The 15,774-nt window shown below is 50.6% G+C and overlaps 1 protein-coding gene across 4 annotated transcripts in view; it reads left to right on the forward strand.

Moving 5' to 3' along the window:
* Window positions 1–15,774, forward strand: part of PKNOX2 (PBX/knotted 1 homeobox 2) — a 306,559-nt gene that overhangs the window by 42,563 nt on the left and 248,222 nt on the right. For 2 of the 4 annotated variants that reach the window (XM_047751951.1, XM_047751954.1), the window contains exon 1: window positions 4,780–4,857. The exons of 1 other annotated variant lie outside the window; for it this stretch is intronic. The gene's annotated coding sequence lies outside the window, so the exon portion shown is untranslated. Of the gene's footprint in view, window positions 1–4,779; window positions 4,858–15,774 lie in introns of those variants that run through there. One more of the 4 variants, XM_047751953.1, reaches the window with a different exon arrangement.

The raw sequence follows: 15,774 nt of genomic DNA on the forward strand, positions 1-15,774 counted from the left end.
GCATGATCAACGTCCCCCATCAGAGTGGAACATTTGTTAGAACTGATGAACCTACACTGACACATCATCACCCAGAGGCCATCATTTGCACTAGGGTTCACTCCTGATGTTGTATGTTCTGTGGGTTTGGATAAATGTATAATGACATACAGTCATCATAGTATCACACAGAGTATTTCACTGCACTAAAAATCCCCTGTGCTCTGCCTATTCATATCCCTTCCTACCCTCTAAGCCCTACCAACCACTGATCCTCCTACTGTCTCCACACTTTTGCCTAAATTTTCAGAAAAATCACATGGTTGAAATCATTTATATGTAGCCATTTCAGGGAGGCTTCTTTCATTTAGCAGTATACATTTAAGGTTCCTCCATGTCTTCTCCTGGCTTGATTGCTTATTTCTTTTTAATGCTGAATATACGCCACTGTCTGGATGTACAGCAGTTTAATTATCTATTTATCTACTGAAGGACATCTTGGTTGCTTCCAAGATTTGGCAATTATGATAAAGCTGCTGTAAACACCTGTGTGCAGGTTTTTGTATGGTCATAAGCTTTCAGTTCATTTGGGTAGACATCAAGGAGTGCACCTGGCTGAGTCACATGGCAAGAGTGTGTGTAGTTTTGTAAGAAATTATCAAACTATCTTCCAAAGCGGCTATACCATTTTGCATTCCCACCAGCAAGATGAGAGTTCCTGTTGCTCCACATCCTCCCCATAATTTGCTATTGTCAGTGTTTTGGATTTTGGCCATTCTGATAGGTATGTAGTGGTATCTCGTCATTGTTTTAATTTGCATTTCCCTAAATGCATACGATGTTGAACATCTTTTCATATGCTTACTTGCTAGCTGTATATCTTTTTTAGTGAGGTGTCTGTTAAGATCTTTTGCGATTTTCTAATTGGGTTGTTCGCTTTCTTAATGTTGAATTTTAGGAGTTTTTAAAAATACATTTTGGATAACAGATGTGTCTTTGCAAATATTTTCTCTCAGTCTGTGGCTTGTCTTATTCTCTTCATTAAGCAGTTTTAAAAATACAGATTCCCAGGCCCTTCTCCAGACCTACTTTCTCCAGGAAAGGAACTAGAAACCCTGAACAGAAAGAAGGAGTTCCCCAGGGGATTGTCTTGCAGGAAGCCCATGGGCAGCACTTTGAATCACTGAAGGTAGAGTTGGGAGATGCAGGCAGGTTTACAGATAAGCCTGAAGGAGGCACTTGAATGCCATGCTAAAGAATGAGGCATTCAAGGCCTTCCTTTTTATTATAAGACCTAATAAATATTTTAGACTAACTTTTACAGGCAATGGAAAGTGACTGAGGATTTTGAGGGGAAGCCAAGGTGTGAACCAAGCTTTGTTTAAGAAGAACATTCTGGTGATTTTGTATAGGAAGTACTGGTAATGTTGCAGGCTTTAGACCAGTTAAAAAAATCATCAGTTACTCCAGGTGACTGGTGATAAGTCTCTCAACTGGACTTGGGCAATTATGGAGAACTAAATTCCATTCCATTCAATTCAACATGTATTTCTTTAATATGTTTTCTGGAGTGAGCACTGTACCAGGTTCTAAGGATTCTGGGATGAAATAAGATATTTTCCCCATCCTCCAGGAGCTCAAAATCTCTCAAGATTCATCAAAAATAATTTGATTGTGGAGAATAAAGGAAGCAAGAACATGGACAGTGTTATGGACTGAATTGTGTCTCTGCTAAACGCACATGTCAAAGCTCTAACTTACACTATGATGATATTTCAAGATGAGCTTTAAGGAGGTAACTTGAAGTTAAATGAGGTGGGGCCTACTCCAATATGATTTGTGCCCTTATAAGAAGAGGAAGAGATACCAGAAATTGTTCTCTTTCTCTGGTGCACACAAAGGAAAGGCCATGTAAGAATATAGCAAGAAAGTGTCATCTGCAAGCCAGGAAAAGAGGTCTCACCAGGAACTAATCCTTTTTGGCATCTTGAGAGACTTCCAGCTTCCAGAACTGTCAGAAAAATGAATGTCTGTTGTTTAGGCCACCAAGTCTGTGGCCAGAGCAGACTAATACAAACAAGGCTTATTATTTTTTTTTTTCCCATAAGGTGATATAGATAGAATTCAGTTAGGCCACTGATTATATATCTAGGGCTCAGAGGGGACAATCTGGACTGCTGTTAGCTGCTTATACTAAAGACAAATCAAGTGCAGATAGAGTGAGAACAGAGCCCAGAACCAAGCATTACAAACTCCAAAATTTAAGAGTGGTTACTAGTATTGTAGGAATTCCTTTTGGTTATAATGTTGTGCTGGTGACTTATATAACATCCTCAGAAGGATGATGGGCCAGAGATTGTGGAGCATCTGAAGTGAATTTTAGGGTCTTGGTTTCCACGCTATCCCTTCTCTACTCACTGGCAGAACCCACATTTAAATATGGAACTCATGGAATTTGACATATTGTTGATTGACTTGCTTATTAATTATTTACTATTTTTATTATTTTATTATGATGTGTATCATCTGTTGGATTCTTGTATTATTATTATTTAATGTTTTATATATTGGTGCTTTGTCTTCTTCAACAAAAATGAAAGCTCCTCGAGGAGAGGAGCTATTACTTGAACTTCTTTGCTTCTGTTCTTTATCATTACTTCTAGCTTCCAGGGGGTGCAGGGCAAATATTTGCTTTGAATGATTTTAAGAATGGTTACATTTAGATAATCATTTTTTTAAGCTGTTGCTAATTACAAAAATAGTCAAAGCAAGATATATTTATTTAAAATTACAATGTGCATTTTAAAGCCTCCAGAGGGTATTAGTAGAAATCACAGTACTTTAAAAGACTCCAGAAGTTAACAGCTCATGGCAGTGGATTTCCTGTACCAAGAGATGGGCACCGAACTAGATTTCAGAAAATGAGGGGTGTGACGAGTGTGAATCAGTGATGCATGGCTATTGCCTGCAGTACTATTTATGGCTCACTGACATCTCTCTGATGGGGTTAAGTATTTACATTCAGTCTTATTCTCTCCTCTGACTCTGCAAGCAACAGCAACTCACTAGGAGCCCTGGGAAAGAGAGAAAACCCTCCCTCCAGGGGTCCTGGGCAGGGGCAAATGGATACCCCCCCCTCCAATCTGAAGAGGGCTTCCCTCTGAGAGTTTGTGGCAGCCTGACCTCCAGCCTCTGGGTTGGAGAATCTGGCTGCGTCTGTACTACATAAAAAGGGCAAGTGCATTCATTATTGTTATATTATTATACAATGTATAATATATAATAGTGATTATGCTGTCAGCAGCCAGAGTTTCTGACCACAGATCAGAGGCTGGGGTGACATAAATACACCTAGTGAAGTCTTTGGAAGTTCTGTGTGAAGGTGAGAGGATTCAGCTCCCTCTGTGATGTCAGCTACAGTGACGTTTCTTCTGCAAGCAACTTTGGAGGTTGAATTTGGGGGCATTAGCAGCTGGACTAACAGTATTTGCCGTATCTGAGATGTGATGCAAAAAAGGTATCTGACAGAGGCCTGGAAAGAGCGAGGGAGCAGATTTCAACTTCTTGGGTGAGATTCTTTATGGAAAGCCTGGCCTGCTTGGGTTTCACTCTCTGCCTTCCTTTCTTACATCAGTGTCTTTGTCTGGGCTTATCCAGGCCCCCTGCCTGGTCTGGGGTCAGAGGATCAATCGCTGCCTGACTGTGGCTGAAATGGTGCTCTATGGGGAGCAAGGAGCAAATTTCCTGGGGGAAGAATGGGTTCTCTTGTCCCTTTATGCAGAGGGCCCTGTGCTAAGTTGTGGAAGCAAGCAAACCCGCATCTGGGGTGGCTGAGTAACTCCACCTGGCACTTAGTGGGACTGTAATCTTTGTAGAATGAAAGAAGGCACATGTCTGACCACACATGCTTGGGTTGGTCTTCCTCCTAGAAGGCACTTAGGTGAATTTCCTCCCAGAGGTAGAGGAAGCCACCCAGGTGGCCCAGGCTGAAGCGGCCCAGCTGGCCTTTCCCTCTGTATTACAACTACCCGACCGCCAGAACTCTGCTACTTTTTAGAATGAAAATGGCAGTGGCTTAAAACAGGCATGGCTGGCATTTGCAAAGAAGTGATTTACTGACAAATCCCCCACACCCTTTTATCTCTCTCTCTGCCCCACCCCCTTACCTAGTCTCCCCTCGAAGAACCAAACGCCCCAGGAAGCCCAGAGCAGCAAGAGCTCTTGAGAGTAGTTATAACTAACCAGAGTGTCATCTGAGCACCTTTTCTGGGGCCAGGGTAATGAGAATTATTCAAATGCAATCATAAAAATGAGGCCAGCCAGGCAGGCATGGGGTGGGGGTGGGGGAGGGGGAGTAGTGGGGGAGGGAAGGATCTCTTTCCAGTTTTAAGTTTCATAATTTCTGGGGAGTTCTCTTGGGATCCACAGAAAATTCACCTCATCTCCATCCCATCGGCTCAGGATATCTGTAAACTCTGCCTCGACTGCTTGCTGGGTGGGACAGGGCCTGGGGGCGGGGGCAGGGTTCCCGAGTTCCTCCGGGGTCCGCAGCGTTCCTCCGGCGGAGGCAGCCTCACAGTCGGAGGCTTTCTATGCTGCGCTGTGTAGCCTCCCCGGCAGTGGGAGCAGGCCAGCGCCCGACTTCTCAGAAAAGCCTCCAGCAGAGGGAGACACTCCAACGGCTGCTCCGACTTCGAAACGGCCGGGGCCGGGAGTGGGTGGGGGTGTTGGGGGGGGGAGGGGGAGTGGGGAGCGAGGAGGTGTGTGGAGGGGGGGGGTCCGGGGGGCGGGTCCCTGTGCCGCTGACGTCCCGAGCAGTGCTGGGAAGTATAGGCTGTGTTGTCACGCCGGTGTCAGTCTGATGAAGATTGGCATCAGGTAAGCTGTCATTCATTTCCATGTCAGAGACGCTTTTGCAGGCGGCGGCGGCGCGGCGGCGGCGGCTGCTGCTGCTGCTGCGGGCGGCTGCCTCAGAGCGCGTGTGTTTTATTCCAGTCCCCAAGCCAGAGTATTATTCATTGCGACAGGGCAAGGAGGAGAGAGGGAGAGAGGGAGGCAGCAGGGAGGAGAGAGAGGGAGACAGCAGGGAGGAGGGAGGCAGGGAGCAGAGAGGGACGGCGGGAGCGTGCAGAGAAGCTGGGGAAGCGCCGGGAGAGCGCGGAGCAAAGCAGCGCGAGTGGCGGCGAGGCCGGGGAAGGAGGCGGCCGGAGCCGCGCGGCCCTCTCGCTCCCCGGCCCGCCCAGCGCGCAGCCCCGCCGCCGCCGCCTCGCCCGGCTCGGGCCGGTAGCCGGGCGCGCATTGTCCGCGGGTGCGAGGAACTGGGCTGCGGACTCGGACCGCCGCGGGCCTAAGACACCGTAGCGGGCGGGAGGGGAGCCGCGCGCCGGGAGCGCCCGGGACCCGAGTAGCGACCAGCGCGCGGGCCGGAGCTCGGGTGCAGGCAGCTCTGGTCTGGACGCTCCGTGGGCAAGGCTGGGAACCGCAGGCCGGCTCCAGGTTCGCTTTCTCCCGGCTTCGGGCGCCCTTTGGGCCGGCGCTCACTCGGCGCTACCAGTCAGGAGCTGCCTTCGAGCGGCTGGAAGCGGGAGCAACCCCGGAGTCGGGCGGGGCGGCTGGAGTCCGCGAGACGCGGCCGCTACCGCGGCCGCGTCCCGCCGGGCCTGGGGAACCAGGGCGAGTGGGGGTTTGCAGGCGGGTTCGTGGGTACAGGAGAGCACGAGCTGTGGGTCAGGGAAGCCGGGATCGTAGGGACCAGGCTCAGGAACCCTAAATGCGGGAGAAGCAAGAATCTGTGGGGTTACTGGCCTTCCGCGGATTGTTGGGAGTCTTTGGCGAGCTGAGGAGAGGCGTAGGGGCCCACGGCGAGGTGCGGGAATAGGGAACCATTCTGGCTGGAACTAGGGCAGGAGTTCGTAAGAGTGGGGGACGGAAAGCGCCCCCAAAGCAGAGAGCTGAGGGAGGTGGGGCAGGGTCCCGAGGCTGCCTCGAAAAGTTTGCGTTTCTTTCGGGTTAGGCGTGCGGGCTCTCCCGACTCCCAATCCCGAGGAAGAAACGAGGGAAGCAGGCAGCCCTTTCTGGGGACTCTCAGTGGAAGAACCCGAGGTTCCTGCGCGGTGGGGAGACTCGGGCCAGGACTGGGAGTGGGACGGGGGGTGGGTGGTGGTTGTGCATCAGCTCTGACTTAGGGCTGGGCTTCAGGGCCAGGCCAGAGTTTGGGCTTTTAGGTTTTGGGCTGTTTTCAGAGGCGGGATCGAAGGCCCGCTGAGTAGCTTCGCGATCGAATCTACACCCCGGCCAGAGCAGGGGGGCTGGAGGTAGGAATTCGGGGCCCAGAGTTACATGAGGCTGGAATCAGAGGAACTGGTGGCGATTTTAGATTTTAGCCACCGGATCACAGCTTTTTATTGGGATTGAGGCTACTGGAATTTGTAGAGGGTCGCGGGTCCCCACGCTCAGTGGGTGGAAAAGCGTTTAGGTAGGCGACGGAAGTAGTTGATCGGAGCCATGACAGGCGGGCCCCGAATTCCTGCTGCTTCTCCCCTAAAGCAGATCTGGAGGAGTGGACTTGAGGCGTTCAGGACCTGGTCCTAGGAGAAAGATCAGGGAAGCGGACAGATCGAACGGATGTTCTGGGCGAAGCGACAGGGTAGTCGGAGGGCTCGAGGTGCGTCCGAAGATCCGACCTTGGCGGCTCGGCGGGCTCCAGAAGCCACTGGAGATCTTCGGGAGCGGCGCAGCGTGGCTGGGGTCGGTGGCCCGCCGGGGCCGCGGCCTGCGCGGGGGGCGCTAGCAGCGAGGCGTCGCGTCGGGCCCGGGGAGTCCCGGCTGCGACCGACGGCCGGGCGGGCTTGTACTCGAGCGCCCTGACCGGAGCCTCGAGCTGCTAACCCGCAGCCGCTGCCTCTTCTTTCTCCAGGCCGCCAATCCGACGTTCCGCCTGGGAAAAGGGGGGAACTCGGGGTCCCCTCCCCTTACCCCACTTGTCCTGGGACTCCAGCGTGTTGAAATGTTTTACAGTTAGTGGAAGCCCAGAGCTTCGCATTTTAGGCAGATTTAGGCGGTCCCCTCTTCCCCAAATCTGAGAAAATGATGGTGTCCAAACACAGGTATATTGCAAAGCCCTAGTCCCTAGCCCTCCCGCCTGCCGGGCTATTCTGGTTTTCCCGAGTCTTAAAGACTTGGAGGGAGGTAGGGAGGGTGTCCGTCTCTGGACTGGTGATCTTCCAGTCGAGCAGCACACCCCATGGGTCTGGCCTAGCTCTGGGGGTGGGAGAAAAGTCCCTACTCGGGGAGGAGGGTTATCCTTCAGGCCAGATAGGGAAGCAGAGTGTGTTGGGGGTGGAGGGTGGCATACAGGAGGAACATTTGAAATTTCTCCTTTGCAGTCTTGAGCCCACCCTCCCAGCTCTCCGCACCCCTCGCACGCCTAGCTGGGGCAGCCAGACGGCGCTTCCGGGACGCAGAAGACGCGCGACCCACGAGTGGCCGGCGGCGGCCCGGGGTGCGGCGACCGCCCAGCGGCGGAGCTCCAAGGCTGTTGTTTTGCAGTCTTGGAATTCGTGCGCTCTCTCTCCCGCCGAGAGCTCGATGGCGGGAGGGAGCCGTGACCCCACGGAGACTCCCCGGTCACCGCCTACCCTTTGTGAGCGAGAAAGGCATGAAAGCCGAGAGAAAGAGAAGCTGCTCAGAATAAGGGGCAGGGGGTTACCGGAGGGAGATGGGTCCGGCCACCGCTCACAGTAAAATGCCTCGTGCAAATTGCACTGAAGTGTACCCAACTTGAGACTGGCTGTTTTATGATCCTTTCTGGGAGTTTACTGCTCTCTGCTTTTAAGTCTATAGATTGCTTTAAGTTAATGAAAGTGCTGCTTTCAAAAAAGGCTTTTATTATGCGGCACTGGCAAGTCCAGTACCTCCCCTTTACTCTTCCAAAATGGGCCTGTTTAAAGGAGGGAGCCTCCTGGAGTTCCCACATGGACTGAGCTTGAAGGAGGACGCCATATGACGATGAGGATTAATAAAAATCAATGTCCAAGTAATTCGGAAAGCGAGTTTACTTCTTTTCCAGTCCAGCGCCATCTGTACATTCCTGTATTGCCTTTTGGACTTACACTGAATCTGACTTTAAATGTTGCTAGGTGCCTCCCCCTGACACTGCCCCCCCCCCCACATTGCTTTATGTAGGCTTGACCCTGTTCAATTAAACTCAAACTGGATTTCAAAATTTCAGCCGGCTGCTCCATTCAAACTACAACTAAAATATTTACTTGGGACTGGGGGAGGGGCTTTGCCTTGCATTCAGTGAGACAAATGTGTTAAAATGTCAGGGAAAAAGGCTGGGAACCTTGAGAAAAAAAACATGGAGGGCTGTTTTTCAGTGCTTTTCCTTCTTTCAATTTATTTGGCACAAAAGGTGAGACGACAAGTTTTTGACTAGGTCCAAACACAGAAAACTGCAGTAGGGCTGGGCTGTGGCTTTGACCGCATGTCATAACCATTTAAACTGTGGTTAGTTGTTCAAAACTCAAAGCTTCTCCAAGCTGGGTTTCATTAACTCTACACCAGTTGCCTGGAAGTTCAGTAGCAATAAATTGTATAAACACATTTGAAGTAAGTTAGTGATGAAATAAGGAGAATTACTGTCTTGTGAGGGGAGAATCCTGAATTCATGGAGTTCTAGTTTAACTAGAAACATACCTCCTCTCCCTTGGCCTTGATGTTTATGGGTGCACCAGAGTGTGTGTTAAATTTCTTTCTGCCATGTCCATGTCAACCCGGGGCTGTAACTCATTAGGGACTAAGGCATGCCTAGAAAGCAAAAAGACTGGATTTTAAATGGGTCTCTATTAGCCTGGTTTAGAAACCAAACCAAACCCATCAACCTGACTTCCTTACTCTGAGTGGATGCAGTGTGCCACAGAAACAGCAGCAGAGCAGGCCAAATTAGATTTTTAAATGTTAGCGGCTTAATAATACTGTGTTGTTAGCAATTGAATTTGTTTTTATTAAAGAAACAACCTATAAAATTTATAGGCTTCCAACATGTTGCAAGATTTCCTTACTATTTATTTAACACCCCCCCTTCTGAAATTCTATCTCCAATTTCAGACTTTTGTTCCCGATTTATTTAATTTGGAGCACATTTTCTAAATGGTTCAAGGAAGGTGAGAAGTGCCGTTATAAGTTTTCCTTTTTCCTATGCCGTGTGGCACAAGGACAGCGATGCTGTGAGATATATATAAATGTGTGATGCAATTGCTAGAGGTGCCGGCATCTGAGGCAAAGTGTCTGGATCAAACCAAATGCAGATCAGAGTACCGAGAGGGTGAAAATGATGCCACAGAGGAAGTTACATGGGAACTGAAATCATCATGAGCCACCGTTAGCTGTGATCCTAGCCAACACACCATGCTTTGTATAAAGCACTTCATTTGAGAGCGTGACTTATTGAAGATTGAATTCTGTTGGAAGCAGAATTTAGAAGGAGGCGCTGCCCTGGCTGGGTTCCGTCCAGGCTGCATGGCCAGGCTTGTTGCAACCGGGATCTGCTAATTTAATTAAATCTAATACCTGGTGGGAAAGGGAGGAAGGAGATAATCAAGGCTGGCAGGTCAGTGTGCTGAGTAGTGTTTAGGCTGAAGTTTGGGGACCTGGCAGTTTTATACCCTGTAACTGTCGGGCTACATGACTAGCTGATGGGTCAGTTAGCTTCCAGATCTCTGTTTCTTCATCTGTAAAGTGGAGTGTATCACACAGATTCCTCATTAGGTTCTGAGGAGTGGCTCCTGCCTGAGTCCTGCACTCTAAGTAATAAAGGACAGGGGAGAGAAGCCGCTTCTGAGCAGCAGATTCACTTTTGTCAGTGTGTTTTCTTGTCCTGCCGGACTCTAGAGCCTTTCCCCACAACTCCCAGGAGTTCTTAGACTTGGGTGAAGGGGCTAAACTCCTGCCTTTCTCTTATCTTAGAATTTGAAATCCCTGCTGTGATTTCAAAACCCACCTGTGCTTTTCCAGGAAAGGCAATTAAGCCTGAGCTGGGGGAACCAGCTTGCTTATTCCCAATGGTGCTACCTGGACTAGCATTCACGCATCGGGTCAACACAGAGTCTGACTGATCAGAAATTCGGTTTTTGCTCTAGAAGAGGCCAGAGCCAGGACTGGTGTGTGACATCTGGTCAGGCTTGGGGGGGATGGGCTCTGGTCTGGAGCTAGCCGCAGCTTGAACCTCTATTAGCAGTCCCCATGCTGGCAGATCAAAGCAGATTCTGGGCCAGAAAGCCCGAGAAGTTACATGCAGTAGCGGCACTTATGCAAAAGTGTATATGCACTTGGAGACGCCCATTCTGGGGCCTGCTTTTTTCAAGCCAGCCCTGATAATGGAGATGGGCTCCAGTGGAAGACTTGCCTTGAATTCTCCCTCTTCCGGGGACACTTCTTGGGGCTGTTTTTCCCTCCACATATCCTTCTCCAGCAGTCTGGGGCCACATCTTAATTTCCATTCTCATTGGAGGCCAGAGCTGGGATACACGGGATGAGGGCGGAAGGAGTTGGAAGGCACAGTCCTCCTGCCAGAGCTCGGCTTTCCCTCAGTCCTGATCCTCCAGGAGTGAGGAGGAACCGAGCCCTCAGGCATCTGGGGAAGAGCTTGCTGCCAATGTGTTGTTGAGGGGGATCCGCTGTTTGGCTTAGATGCCTCACCGCAGGCCCTGCCTGCCTGGGTTTCTAATTACACGAAGGATGGTTCTGCTAAGACCTATCTCACTAAAAACACATCTCTGTGGATAATAAGAAACCCTACACCAGGCAGGATATTTTAAAACTGAAGCAATGAAGATTAGATTAAGTCTCCACCAAACAGCTTCATTCTTGTATTATTTTTGGCTGGGCTATGGAGAAAAGCAGCTAGCCCTAGGACCCAGAGCAGACTCAGGAGGGTTCGGATGGGGCCGGGGTGGGTGGCATAACTATTAGTTTCTAGTAGGAATGTGGCCAGTTTCAGTACAGCTCAGTCAAAGCTGTGGGGGTGCCTGGTGGGGAAAGAGGGAGCCTGGGGTGCGGGAGGAACCAGACCCAAAGGGGCCAGAGAGTGGCCCCGAATCAGCAGGTCACAAGGCACTGAGAACCCTAGTCTTTCATGTTTAACTTATGCTTACTTCCACACCCCACCCCCATCCCATGCCTAATTAACCTAGCCATCTGCCACGTGGCCTTTGGAGGACCCTTAAGTTATTGGGTACTTTTCTGGGAAAACAGTTGTCCAAAATTCCTGAAAATAGAGCCTAGTAACCTGGCATTGGGAGCTCCTGCTCTCTCCTGCTAGGGAAAGGCAGCATGGTATCCATTCATTCCTTTGTTCCTTGGTTCAACAAATATGGATAGAGTGTCTCCTCTGTGCTTGGCACAGTCCTAGGCACTGAGGATACAGCAGCAAAAACTAACACATGCCACCATCAAGTCCTTGTCCTCAAGGAACTTGCATGCTGCCACATCAGCGCAGAGTAAGGGCTTAGCATCAGAAAGCAAAAAACCACATTGAAAGTCTAGCTCTACTAGTTACTAATCATGTGGATTTAGACAAGTTGCTTAACATCTTTGATCCAGTTTTCCATCTGTAAAATGGGCAGAAAAATTACGTAGCTCATAGGATTGTGAAGAGAGTGTATATAAAGCGCCAGCATAGTGGCACCCAGGACACACCCGTGGGGTTTCCTCTTCAGTTGGAAGCTTATCCAGCCTCCCCTCTCCCCTTTCTTTCCACAGGCCACTGGCACATTCACAAATATTAAACAGCCAGTCACGTGGTGACCTGGTGCTGCCCTCTGCACACAGACCCCAGCAGGGGCTGTGGTAGAAACAGGGACATAGGCCCTGTCCTCAGGGACTGTGCAGTTTGGGGGAAGACAAATTTGACACACAACCATGTGAGAGAGGCCGGACAGATGCACTGAGGTGAAAAGAAAAAAGGCACAAATCAATTGTTAACCAAAGGAGACATAAGTAGGGTGGGAGGCTGCCGAGGGACGACAGAGTGGAGGCGAGATCTCAGCAGGGCTAGAGGGGCAGGGGTGAGAGGAGACCGTCCAGGTCCAGTGCTCAGGTGCTGTCTTGGTGCTGGCTGGGGGGCGGACTACTCTGGGCTGAAGCGTTCAGCCTCCTCTGACCATGGGCTGGGGGCCAGAAGCGGGGTACCGCTGCCTTAGGAGAGCCACCCAGGCTTCTCTGTTGGGGGTGGGCTTCTTTCACACATTGACTTTTCAGTGCATGGAACTTAGGCTCATGATTCAGTGCATGAGGCCAACCAACTGATTTCATTCCTGGCCAGGATACAACTCTCTTACCTACTATCCCTGCTCTTTCTGAGCCAAGAGAGCAGTGGCTGAAGGCCCACACCTGGCCCTCTTGAGGGCCATGAGGCTGACTGATGTCAGAGCAGTCAGGGTGTGGAGAGAGCAGCTGGACTAGGAGCCAGAGGACAGTGGACTCTGCTCTGGACTTGGCCCCTGCCTGGCTGTGTGACCTACAGCAAGTGGCTGACCTCTGGATGTTAGTTTCATCAGCCATCCAAACAGGAGCTTGAACTTGCTCTCAGGGGCCTTCTTTAGCCCAAAGTTCCATGATTCTGTGTCTCTTCTCACTGGATTGGTTCATGAACAGACAATTGTTGGAACCACCACCGAACACAAAACACAACTATCATGATGACACAGGCCTGCCAAGGCACGGACTGTGAGCTTGCCCCTGCGTTGCCTTTGTGTTAGAGGCTTCTCAAGACATTGGGAGTTGACTTTGACTTAACCATTGGCCTTCCCAGGGTGAATGCGTGAGTTCTAGCAGTAAGGGTGGCTCCTCAAGGGCAGCATTTTGTCTAAAGACTCACTGACCTCTTCATAAAAAGCACGTTTGCCTCTTTTGTTGAGACTGTGTGGTATTGGGAGAAGGAACACAGGCTTTGGATTCAGATTCTGGTTCTGACTCTGGTTCTGCTATGACTAAGCTGTGTGTCCTCAGGCACATCACAGAACCTCTCTGAGCCTTGGTTTCCTTAGCAATATAGTCAGGATAGTAATAATATGGAGCACAAAGGGGTGTTGTGAACCCTCTAGAAGAAAATATCTGTAAGTGCTCATGGCAAGTATTAGTTTTCTTTCCCAATAAAGAACATTCTCACGCTCTCTCTCTTTTGATCCTCTCAACTTTGTGAAGCAGGTGAAATGTGAAGCAGTTATTACATCACTTTATGAGTGAGAGGAACCAGGGCTGGAAAATGGTTGAGGTGGTAGGTCCAGGGAGGGAGTGCGGACACGTCCACCTGTTCAGGGGGATGCACAATAATTCGGGCAGTCCAGGTCTGCCTTTGACCATGACGATGGCCCTTTCCTAAGTCTTGCTGAGCTCTGAGAGCTGCTGTGCCCTGAGCTCTACCTGTTCCTCTCTTGAGTATCTCTGTAAAGGAACCACCTGAACTCAGCTCCCCATTACCCACACCTTTCTTTGGCAAACGCTGTGGAGACCTACCAGCGGTTATGGAAATTCAAACCTAGAAGATTTGTTTTTTCACTTCCACAAAGCCTTTGGTTAAAAGAGGGCCAGGCTGGGCTGGCCAATGCAGAGAGGTGGAGCTGGATTTCAGGCAGGGGAGCAGGGTGCTGGCAGTGAGGGCAAGGGGTGGCAGAGCTGAGTGCCACCTCCCTGCCTTCCTCTACAGCCCAGGCTGGAAGCTGTTGGAGCCCCTGGTGTAGACAGTGTACTGGGGCTCACACCCATGGTCCTCTGGCTCTTTGTCCTGACAGTCGCTCGGGGACGGGGCAGGGGGGGGGAGGCATTGAGCCATAAGTGGGGGTTCTGCTGACTCTGACTAGGCTGAGTCCAGGGTGGCGCAGGGGGGTGTGGTAGAGCAGGGGGAGCAAGCCCCACCCCCAGTGGTCCCCCTCACTGACCTTACTCCATGTTCCTTGTCATTGAGGACTGCTGTCTTCCGAGGCCTGAGCTAAGCCAGGAGTCCAGCGCTGTCCTGCCTTTTCTCAGGTGAGGCCCTGCTCTGGGTGGGTTGTGAGTTCAGTTCCAGGTCAGAGGCAAAGAGAAGCAGCCCAGGGCCTCGTGGTGACAGGTGCTTGATCCCAACCCCTCCCTGGCCATCCATCTGTCAACAACCATGGTCTGAGCCCAGCATTTAATGCATGCCCAGCACTGTGCTGTGGGGGACTTAGTGCCTCATTTTCTGGGATCTCCACAGTCTTAGTGGGGACCTTGAGCAATAACACACCAAATGGAAAACCAGCTGTGTGACCTTTGACTTCTTTGGATCTTAGCATCCTCATCCTATACAGTGTGGAGGTTGGATGAGGTTACCTTCAAGGCTCCTTCCAGGTCTACCATCTGTCACACTGTGGGTCGTACATGCTAAAGTGTGTGCCCCAGACCGCCAGGCGCTCAGAGTCTGGAGAAGTGGTGGGGCACAAGGGACATTTAGCCCAAAAGTGATAGGACCTGTCATACTCTGATGAAGTGAGGGGGATGGGAAGAAGTAGATGCAATGGCAGCTGGGCCTCACTTATTAGGGGACAGGGGCTGGGAGAACTCCTGCTAGGGGTCCCTTTCTGAGTCTTCCAGTCTCCAGAAGGACCAGGAGACAGAAATCAAGCTGGAGAATCCCGTGGTTTTAGAGCACAAGTCTGCTGTTCTCCTGTGTCCCGTGTAGATGCAGTGGTCTTGCCTGCTGCCACGATGGAGCCCACCTCATGGCCCCTCTTCTGCCACACCTCTCCCAGATCTGGGAGGAGAAAGTTAGATGCACAGTGGGGTGGCAGTCCCCTGGGGCTCCCCACTTGTGAGTACTATTTGGAAAGCCACTTGGTTGGATTCCCCAGCCTTCCCTGGAGACCGTTCCCAGGGAGAGTGGCTGTTCCTTGCCTTGGGAAGGCACCATAGAAGGCTACAAAGCCTCTTAGTGACAATGAGATGGGGACTGCTACCTCCCGCTGACTCCCAGATTGTCAAGAAAGCTCCTTTCTGAGCTGGACATCTGGTCTCCTAGAATACTTTTTGAAGTCATTTCCATTGGGCTTGGAAAGGAGCAATGGAGAACTGCATTTGCAGGCTCTACTCTGGGGGGTGCCCCAGGGAAGGGGGAACTTCCCAGCTTTCTTTTTGCACAGTATCCTGGTGCTGGATTTACTGCCAGATTGCAGTGGAAATGGACACTTCTAGGGAGGTAGCTAGCACATGGATCATGGGAAAATAAAGGATCTTTCCTGAGCCCTATGTTTTCTTTTTATTTTTTTATCAGAAACTTTTCTTTTAGCCATGGCTGCAGCATGCTCAAGTTCCCAGACCAGGGATCAAACCCACGCCACAGCAGCATCCCTAGCCACTGCAGTGGCAATGTCAGATCCTTAACCCTATGAGCCACATGGGAACTCCTGAGCCCTGTGGTTTCTGAGTAGCTTCACAAGGGCACAGAGGAATGGAAGCTCTTTCACTGTGTGCCGGAAGCTCTCAGTCTTTATTTTATCCAGAAATTACCCGAGAAAGTAAGGCTTAGAGGGAATAGGAGAATTTGCCCAAGGTCACGTAGCTGTTTGATTTCCTTCTGGTTCAGTGGTCTTTTTTAGCCCAGCTTGCTAACTGCTCTAAGGAGATGCATGTTTGGGGGAAAGTTGTTGGATTCTTTGCTGCCTTCTTGCTCCATCTCCCTCCCACCCTAGACCCTGTGCCTCGGCTCGTCATGAGCTCAGTGTAAGATCCAGGGCTCTGGCCTGGATAGGTCATGGGTAATGAGATTTCGATGTGACTGAG

The sequence above is a fragment of the Phacochoerus africanus genome, chromosome 11 (assembly GCF_016906955.1).
Source record: "Phacochoerus africanus isolate WHEZ1 chromosome 11, ROS_Pafr_v1, whole genome shotgun sequence".
NCBI classification, from domain to species: domain Eukaryota; kingdom Metazoa; phylum Chordata; class Mammalia; order Artiodactyla; family Suidae; genus Phacochoerus; species Phacochoerus africanus.